The following is a 7,754-nucleotide window of genomic DNA, read 5'->3' on the forward strand; positions in this document are numbered from 1 at the left end:
TGTCCAGAGAAGGAGATGCCAGCATCTCTGTGGGCAGCCTGGTCCAGTGCTCTGTTACCTTGGAAGTAAAGAAAATTTTCCTCTCTACTGTGGTAGAAAGCTTGAGTGTGTTTTTGTTCCAGATGATATGTAAGCATATTTAAAATATACTGTAAATAATTTATGAGTCAGATTGATAGATAACTGGGTCACTAATGTTGTTCCTCCTATGTTACTTTGTGAAGCAAGGGCAAACAAAACTTAATTTGGAACCAAAATGAGCTATCACATGACAGAGTATTACTGTTTAAGTGTTCTCTAAAATGCTCATATCAGATGCTGAGTTTTTAAGCAGTTAATTATGCATTAGAAAATGGTTTTTGCACTTAGTTCTACACCTGAAATAATTTGCATATTGGTAAGAGTCCATTTAACTAAATGAAGCAAAGTAGTGCTTGCAGGATATAATTAAGATCAAAGAGTGCAAAGGGTACAAAGGAGAATGCTACCTTAAAAATATTAATCGTAAGTGTAAATAAGAAGCCCTCACAATTTAGACTAAACTACGTGACTAAACCAGTCACTGAGATGGCTTGCTTTTTTTTTTTTTGAGAACTTTATTTTATTAGAAAGTCTAGTGGAAGTTGAGGCTGATATGCCTGAAAGGAAAATAAAATTTTACAACAGGGGTGTTTATAATACCAGCACTGAAAAAGATAGTTTGATAGCTTGAAATGTAAGAGCAGAGGCTGAAGGGGATTTTATAGTAATGCACTTAAAATTGGGCCAAAATTTGGCCTATTCTTGATTTATATGAAATCTGTAGTACTATACATATAAATATATATTAAAAATATTGGGCATATTGAAGTTTAGATTTTAAAATTCTATGCATATATTTTTCTTGTTACTGTATTCCCCAATAAAAGCAAGTATCCATAAAATATAACACAGGTTTCTCCATATTTGGCAAGGGTATATGTTGATAGTACTTTGGGAAATGATGTGGTTGTACCCCCAGTCTCTCCACCTTTTGGAGAGCTTTTATTTTAAACAGAACAAAAAGTGCTTTCAAGCCCTGATTTAGGTTGAGGATCATGTAGTGGTTGCTGTATAATAGCATACAACTGCTGTTTAGAAGATAATGTCAGAACCTTTGGTTATTGTTAATAATATTTTTGTACTTGTACACTTTCTGCAGTCATCAACTAATATTTAAATTCATGGTAACTGAAGTGTCTAACTTCATCTGCCAAAAGTGTGTAATAAACTACTGTTGGATTCAGCTGTGTTCTGTTGTCTTTATTCCTTCTAGTTGGATGCAGATCACAAATGTAGAACACTAATCACAAAAATCCCAAACAGCTGGTATCAGGCTGTCATGTAGCAAGGACTGTTAGGACAGTGTTGCCTTCTAAGGTGTTGTTTTAGATGCCAATGCCCAGGAAAACACAGTGAAGAAAGATCTGAATGTCTTAACATTGGTACCATTGAGTTTCATATATTAAAGTTACTGTTCAGATTGCATGCAGAGACTGAAGTTGCATCCTTCCTTAATTTTCTTTCTTCTAGTTGCACACGGAATGAATTTGGTGAGATGCTCTTATTGTGGTAGCTGAACTTGCTTTGCCCATAAGCAGTGCCTGTTCTGGGCAGGAAGGAAAAGCTTCACAGATCTTGAAACTGCTCCAATTTGGGTTTCTGGTGGGTATTTGATGGGTACTTACACTGCAGTTTTAGCTTAATGAGGTAGATGATTTTATTTGAAATCAGAATCCTTTGGGAACTCAATGATGTGAGTTTGTATCCTGTTGGGCCGCCCACCTTTCAGTAACTCATCTCCCAAATATGCTTTGAAAATCAGCTGACTGTGGCTGTTTTTTTAATAGACTGTTTGAATATCTGCAGCTTTTCATAGAGGGCGTGTAGGCAACATGTTTACTAAGGAAGTAATGCTCATGCAAACAAGTCCAATTGCAGAATACTAATTTCAAACACTTCAGATTGTATTGCCATGATCCCAAGATGCTTCAACTCCTATGTTAACAAACAAACCACCAAAAAAGATTGGTTTAATTTAATATCTGCATAACCATCTCTAGCTTTAAGTTTTTTTGAGAAGTGCAGCGAAAGTTTGAGCAGTTAAGTGATGTTTGAGAAGTAGTACCGAACACGCTACAGTGGAGGGAATTGTGCTTAAAAGGAAGTAGAAATGCTATTTCAAGCCCATTTATTGAGCTCTGTGCAGTGTTTCTCCTTACAGTGCTAATTGCAAGGATCTATGTGGTACTAGTGTGCAGGATTCTACTTACATACGGTAAGAACTTTACGACATACAGTTCTCCTGCTACTTGAAGAGATTGTGGTTTGTGTCCTGTCATGGCCTCCTTGTCCTCTGTTAGTCCTGACAAAGAAACTCCTAAGGATAAACCCAAAATAGAATAAAAAAAACTATACTGTGAAAACCTCGACCAATGCAACTAAATCTCACCTCTCTGGCAATTTGAATTAATTGTTCTACTGATATTTGTAACTGGTTGTGGTTGCTGGGGATGGAGAGGGTGGGAAGAAGGTCTATTAAAAGCACCTAACTTGTTACCAAAGCAAAGCTTTAGTCCCTTGGTTCCATTAAAATAACTTTTAAGGTGTTGGTCTTTCTCATCCTTCCTCCTGAATAAAATAATTTCGAAACGGACTTAGAGTCATCTCATAGAGCTTAACTGATAGGATCATGGCAGTTGCAGTTCGTGCTATAAACTGCAATAAAAAGATGTGGTTGGAGCTCTTTTGACCAGCCCATCTTGTACAAATAATACTGAACTGGCAGCTGTATCTTTATAGGCCTGAGAAAGTGGACATGCCTGAAAGCCATCTGCATCTGGCAATCCTGCCAGAGGTGGTCCTCTGTGGGCTTGGGTTGGACCCGGCAGCCACCAGAGGTCTCTTCCAATCCCTACCATTCTGAGAGACCAATTTTTCTATTGTGCTCCTTTCGCGTTCTGCGAGTCTGTTAGATCATGAGTGGACCAGATGAGGAGAAATGCATAACCTACACAGGTACAAATTATCTTTAGTAGTTCTTTGACATAATTTAACTGTGATTTGCAAATAGGTTGTCTAGTTTGATTTAACTTTTTGCTTGCTTATTAGTTTGTGCAAGGTCTCTACTTTAGTTAAAAGCTAAATTCCTCCCTAAGAATGGGGAACTGTTTTGGGTTAGAAGTTGTGTTATCTGTTACAAGTTCATTATCTGTACTAATACTAATATGCATTCCAGGTAATCTTAGATGTATCACTGTAGACAGATTGCTAGAATCTTAATATATATATATATATATATATATAGTAAAATAAAAAAAAAGGAAAAAAATAAAGCATGAAAGAAAGCATGTTCTACTTCCAGTCAGTTAGAGACACAACCTCACTGTATTATTTAATTCATTATTTTTATCTCCTTTGGTATTCCAATAGCTGTATTTGGATAATTCCTGCTGTAGAAAATTCAGTCCTAGTGGCTAATCAAGTCCACAGCTGCCTTGGGAAGACTGCCAACAAAATTGCATATATGAAGTGCTACTTTGCAATTGCTAATCTCCTGCTGTTAAGCAAAGGGATGTAATCATACTTGCCTTGCAAAGAATGATTAAATTTCAGAACAGAATGACCCAGATTTCTACTAACCTGCACAGACTTTTGAACTGAGATTTACAAAGCCAGTTACTTACGCTTTCCCTATTGTTAGAATGGACTTTGATCATTCACTTTTGGTGATTTAGTGTTTATAGCAGTATTCATGCTGTAATGGTTACTGACTGCTTAATGATTATTGCTGTGGACTGCAGTGGATCAATTACAGATGTTGGAACTGTAAATTAAATAAAGCTATTTTTTGGTCAAGTGGTCCCATGCTACTTTAAGAATTAAAATATTTTCTTTGGGCTAGTGTCCATGGGACATAATGCAGTCGGGTAAGTTATAAAAGTTCTGAAGGGATAAAAGTTATCCCTGTCTTTAAGCCAGTGATAAAAGAACCAAGTGAAGCAGTTTAACATTTCAACTGATCTCATACCAGTGTTAAGGCATCGTGCTTGCCTTGCTGGAGGTTCTTTTCTGGTGCCTGAGTATTGGTAATGTCCCTGTATTTTGTACTCAGTTTGCTAATGGAGAGTTGGAAGAAAAATTAAAAATTGTTGTCAGGTTTAGCTCTTTCCACTTAGAGGCATGTCCAGGCATCTTCATTTGGTTGCTGAGATTTTTCTTGTCAATGCAAATAAATGCCTATTTCTCTTCTACAAACGTGACATTTTAGTAGTTACATAAAACAGTATTGATGATACAGCAGGTTTTTTTAACTGTGTAACTCCTTTGAAGTCCCTGTTTCTCTCTTTCCAGGGAGAGTAGACTTGAGCATTTTGGGACCAGGTCTTACATAACTCATCTCGTAGTCAACCGGTTTCAGCTAATTTACAGACCAGACCTTGAAGCAAAGATAGCAATGGTAACTTCCAACAACAAATAATCTTACAGCCATGTAATCCAACAAATATATCCGTTCTTATAAGAAATTGACAAAAATAAGTCGATGGGTACCATATTTGAGCTCATGATAATACCTGTCAGTGCTGTATTCAGGAACTTTGCACACTTGTTAGCTTGACAAGGAGGTTCTCTAGAAAAGCCAGGAAGAAAGGAAATGGCTGAGTCGAAGCTATCCTCTTTAGTCTCTGTACAAATGAAAAAAAAACAAACAAACAAACTGAGAATGCTATCAGATGAGCCCTCTGGGTGGTCTTGGCTACTAGTTAGATGGAAGATTCTGCTTTTGCTTCCACTTTGATCTTTTTGTTTCAGCGAAAACATATGTTGCCAATAACAGAACTGCCAATTAAACAAATCTCCACGCATACACCCAAAGTAGGTTCCCCGTTAAAAGACAGGAAGACAAATACCTATCTGCAGTCTATTTCCCATACTTGAACTGTGGTAGGAATACCTGTTAGACTTCTAGAGAGGATTAGAAAATAGCTGAGGATGAGCACACATTGCTTGACCTAATTCTGGGTTCAATAGGGTCATCTATGAAATCTTACACTGACCTGTGCAGATTGTGAGAAGTGTTACTAACGAAGAATTCATGCTGAAAAAGATGAGGGATGCAGCTTTTACTATAGGATGCTGAAATTAGTTTAGTTTCTCTGAGGTCAAAAGCTGGTAGCACTGAGCTGAACTCTAGAAAATCGTGTCTTTATCAAGCAGTCAGACTTTGCAATCAAACCATCCTTTATTGTTGTATATAGTTAGAGTTTCAGTAATCCAGGAGCTTGATAATCACAGTGACAATAAATTTGCTTCATTTTACATTTTCTTTCAAGTTCTGTAGGTCTAATGGTAAAAAATGGTATAGAGAAGTGATCCACGCACCCTCATATCAAACAGGCAAATACTGCAAACTGAAACAATCCAGTAAAATGTAATTTTTGAAGACATTTTAAATCAAGCCTAGAGAATCCCATTACCTTCCTGTACGTCAGATGTAGGAATTCTGTGGATGGAGCTATGTTCATTGATCCTAGTATGTAATGCTTCATGCATATGCACATTTACTGCAGATTTACTATAGAAGTTGGCATAGGTGGCTAAAATATACTACCACATAAATCTTTGCATGCTGGAGTGATGTACTGGGGAAGAAGATTCTGTATGAGGCAAAAAACTGTGAAGAAGCCTGTAATTAATTTCACTGTACATCAGATTAATTAAATAGTTAAGTAGTTTGTATACCACTGCCTGATTTATAGATCTTGACTGAATAGTGCGAGTTAAAACTGCAGTGAGTGATGGTCATATTGTTATCAAGCCCCACCAATGTTATTTATGAAAAAAGTTATTTTACCTGCATATAGATATTTCTCTACTTTGAATGCTAGACATAAAATGACTCTAAAAACAATGGAGCTTTTATTCTCTCTCCCTTTTTTTTTTTTTTTTTAATTTGACTTTGCTGTGAGAGGAAGAAGCAGTTCTCGCTGACCTGCATTTGACACAATGCAACCTGAGGGCAGGTTGAAAAGCAAAATACCAGAAATATTTATGGTGTATTAGGGCAGCATCTAGAAGCTGCTGGCCATAGCTGGGGATGGTTGTGTCGCAACATACATTGTGGCACTGTGTAGCCAGAAAGAACCTGCTGTATGAATACTTGACCTTAGTCCTGGAATGCACAGCACTGAAACTCAGGTTTGTCTATATAGCTACACTGTCTTTTAAGGTGGGATTCATAGAGTTTCTAAAAATGTATTCAAGTTCTGTCTGTGAACTGACTGTCAAGATCAAAAGAAATCTCCAGAGACAATTGTGCAATTCTTGTGATGAATTTTACAGATATGTTTCCAGCAAACACACGTTGTGACTCAGCAGCATTGATGTACCATCACGAAATTTGTACTTTGTTAATAGGGCTGGATTCATCTGGGAGTACTGAATGCCAAATCTGTGGCTGTAGAACTATGTCATTCCAGTTGATCTTGCAGCTGTTTTCACTATGTGAACAATGAACAGAAGGTATTTGTTGAACTTGTGACAATACTGATCACCCTGGGAAACTCAGATATAAAACTGTCAGCTAAAAATATTTTTCATTCTATTGTCAAAACTTACAGCCTCACTGTATTAAATTCAGTATTTTCTTTAATGTAAACAGATTTCATTTTGAAGCCTTCAGAAAAACTTACTATTCTGAGCAGTGCTTGTAGTGCTGGGTGACAGACTTATGGAAGGCATTAAACTGCAAAAACACTGAGCAGGTAATTTGGGTCTTTGTGCTTTTATTGTCACATGTGCTTTCGTATTTCAGGAAAAAGAAGCTTCCAAATATTTTAAAGGAAAAAAACAAGGATGTTTCTTCATGGCAGTTGGTGAACGGGTCTGTCCTCTGGGATACCTGCTTGGCCGGTAGCCTTCTGGGAACTGTGTGCCTGCGGCTCCTCACAAATGCAAATAACTGTTAAATTTAGTTCTAATAAATTATTTAGCAAGCTGTCTTTAAGCTGCAGTCTAGGTGAATCAGCAGCATATCTGTGAAATATGAGTTGATCATCTCAGTACTGCAGAACGATCACAGAGATGGGCGTTCTCTACTCATTAGAACACTGCAGTGTTGCTAGGTGCTTAACTAGCTGTGGTGATAATGACAGTACTTGGAGCATGTAGAATTAATTAAAGTTTCCCACATGAGTGGGAAGCAGCTGAAATGTCAGTACTTCGAATTAGCTTCTGGCTGAAGTTCTGCTGGCTTTACCTGTCAGCTTTAAGTCCATTAAACTGCGGGAGTGTTTTATGTGGTTTGTATGAGTTTTGATGATGTTCGGTGTTAATTACCCATGTGATGTATGTTTTTCTGGTTTAGATAAAGCTGCTTTATCTTGCCAAAAAAATAAGTGGTCAGTGCAAATGCTTAGGTTTTGGGTTTAAAAGTGTTCGTGGGAACAAATGTAGTTCCAGGCTGGAGGGAGAGAGGATGGAGGGGAAGGGAGTTGGGAGGGGGGGAAGATCAGAAATGTAATTTTAACTGGTAGCAAGGCGGCGGTGCCATGGCAACAGGACCAGGCCGCACCGCGTGCGCCCCGCCCCTTCCTGTGCGTCACTTCCTCCCTCGCCGCCGAGGAGGTAAAATGGCGGCTGGCACGGCGGTGGGAGCAGCCAATGGGGCGGCAAGGGAGACTTTTGGGGCGGGGCTTATGGCGGGCGGGGCGGGAGGAGCAGCCAATGGGGCGGCA

The sequence above is a fragment of the Phasianus colchicus genome, chromosome 5 (genome assembly GCF_987193195.1).
Source record: "Phasianus colchicus chromosome 5, bPhaCol1.hap1.1, whole genome shotgun sequence".
Lineage (NCBI taxonomy): Eukaryota > Metazoa > Chordata > Aves > Galliformes > Phasianidae > Phasianus > Phasianus colchicus.